The sequence below is a fragment of the Octopus bimaculoides genome, chromosome 20 (genome assembly GCF_001194135.2).
Source record: "Octopus bimaculoides isolate UCB-OBI-ISO-001 chromosome 20, ASM119413v2, whole genome shotgun sequence".
Classification (NCBI taxonomy): Eukaryota; Metazoa; Mollusca; class Cephalopoda; order Octopoda; family Octopodidae; genus Octopus; species Octopus bimaculoides.
This window is the reverse complement of record NC_069000.1, coordinates 26967817-26970418: the sequence shown is the minus strand read 5'-3', so window position 1 is coordinate 26970418 and position 2602 is coordinate 26967817.

Here is a 2602-nt window from a genome sequence, read left to right as displayed (position 1 = left end):
TCAAACCAAATGATAAACCAAGATGAAAGGAGTTAGTAGTTAACATACTGGAATGAATTTTTGAGGATGCAGTTGTTCCTCACCTGAGTTCATTTTAGTGATGAGACAACTTTTCATGTTTCAGGGAAACTGAACACATAATGAAAGGATCTGGGATCAGCATGCCCCTATGTGACTAGGAAACTTCACTGAGATAGACCAAAGGTGAATGTCTGGTGTGGGATGATGTGCATTCAAATTGTTGGTCCATCTTTCTTTATACAAAGATTAATTTCTGCAAATGTTTACCTTGACATTTTGACTGAATATGTGGCACCACAAATGCATGACCATCAACCAACCATTATTTCCCAGTATAGTGCACTGCAACATTGGGGACTACATGTTCATGGGTTCCTAAATCAAACATTTCCAGATTGGTTGATTGGAAGGGATGCCCAATTCCCTGGCCACCTCATTCCCCAGATATCACTATTTTGGACCTTTTTTTTATGGGGTTATGTTAAAGATGGGACATCAACGACATGAAGCAAATAAATTAAGTACCAGTTGAGTACTGGGGTCGATGTAATCGACTATCCCCTTCCTCCAAATTTCAGGCCGTGTGCCTGTAGTAGAAAAGAAAGTATTATATATATAACTTTTATCTTTTACTTGTTTCAGTCATTTGACGGTGGCCAAGCTGTGGCACCACTTTGAAAGGTTTTAGTTGAACAAATCAACCCAGGACTTATTGTTTTTGTATGCCAAGTACTGATTCTATCAGTCTCTTTTGCCAGATACTTTTCTAGTGTTTCCTTGCAAGTGATCAACTTCCTAAAAGAAGGCATTATATGCCCCATCCACAGATGGTGGGAGCAAAGCAGAAGCCATACAATACAGGCCAATCCTTGACTTTACATATTAGTTAAGTCATGAAATGAATCATCAGAAAGAAACTGATAATATTTCTAGAAGAAAATGACTTACTGAACAATACACAGTATGGCTTCCGTCTAGGAAGAAGCTGCTTCACACAGCTCTTACAGCACTATGACTGGGTTTTGAAACAGCTGCTCGACTATTCAGATATAAGGTAGAATATAAAAGGATATGTCATAAGCTGTGAGACCTTGGCATTGCTAGTTAACTGAAAGTGTGGTTGCATGACTTCCTTAAAGACAGGAGTCAGGCAAGTGCAGCCAATGGTGCCTTTCTAAAGAAATTCAAATCCTAAATGAACTATCTTGGGGACAGGGTACTATCTCGGGGCCATTACTGTTTATAATGGCTTTAGACATGCCCATGGTCACTTAGACAGCCACTGTCACTAGCTACACTGATGATACAAAATCATCGCAGGCAATAAAAATCCAAATGACATTTCAAGCTTACAACAAGACCTGAATGCAATACAGCAGTGGAATGAAGTAAGCAACATGCCGTTTAATGCTGGAAAGTTTCAAACATTGCACTATCAACTCACAAAGGTACTCCAGCCTACATATACAGGATCTGAATGCGCTGTAATCTCAGAGTCTTTCACTGTCTGTGACTCTGAGAGCTTTCCTTATGGAGACTATTACATATCTGTCACACCTTCACTCCAGGAAGTAAAGTCAGAGATTTTTCAACTTCTCCATGTAGTCCATCTTCTGCACTGTTTCACTCTTTTTAGTGTAGCTCTGTTGTTAGTTTGGCACTATATGGTGATCATAGCTGAGAGCAACTGAGAAAAAAGGTCCTCCACAGGGTCAACATAACTTTTTGATCTCTTGTCTTGAAGGTCCTTAGTATTCATCCTACCAGTTGTCTGCACTTTGCTTCCATGTGCATATGAAATGATGCATTGTTGCACATACTGGGGATCACACACACACACACACACAAAATAGAGCACCACAACCTCACTTTAAAAATTACAACAATAGGAGACAGATAAACAGTACTTTTGAACATAGAAACACCAACCATTTTTTAGACCTAACGCACAGGAACAGGGATACACGATGGTAACGGACAAACAAAAGAAACCACAGGTAATTAAAATAATCAATCTCTCAAATAAAGACCTTACACCCAACAAAATAAGCATACTATCCAAAGGACTTAAATTTACCCCAATCCCACAACGTCCAAATTACTATGAAATGAAAGACGATATTTCGGAATTTTGTAGGAAATTGAGACTTGCCGAGGAATTTCATGGAAAACATATGGATGACGAATCTATAGCTAGAAACAACAGCGACTACACCCCCACCAAGGGAAAGAATAAAGCCTTAGACCGCTTTTGTGACCACATAACCAATTTCCCTTTTCAACTCACAAACAGGCAAAAATACAGACCAAACTTCAACAAAAGAGAATGGAACGACCTCGTCAAACTAAGAGAAGATAAAACCATAATGATCAAGAAGGCAGATAAGGGCAACACGGTAGTTCTAATGAACACAAATGATTATAAAAATTTAGTACTATCCCTATTAGGAGATGAGACATACTACGAAAGAGCCCAACATTATAATCAACCAAAAATAATGAATAACCTCAGGACATTACTCAACTCATACCGAGAAGGACTCACAGACAAGGAGTACGATTACATCACCAACTTCAAGTG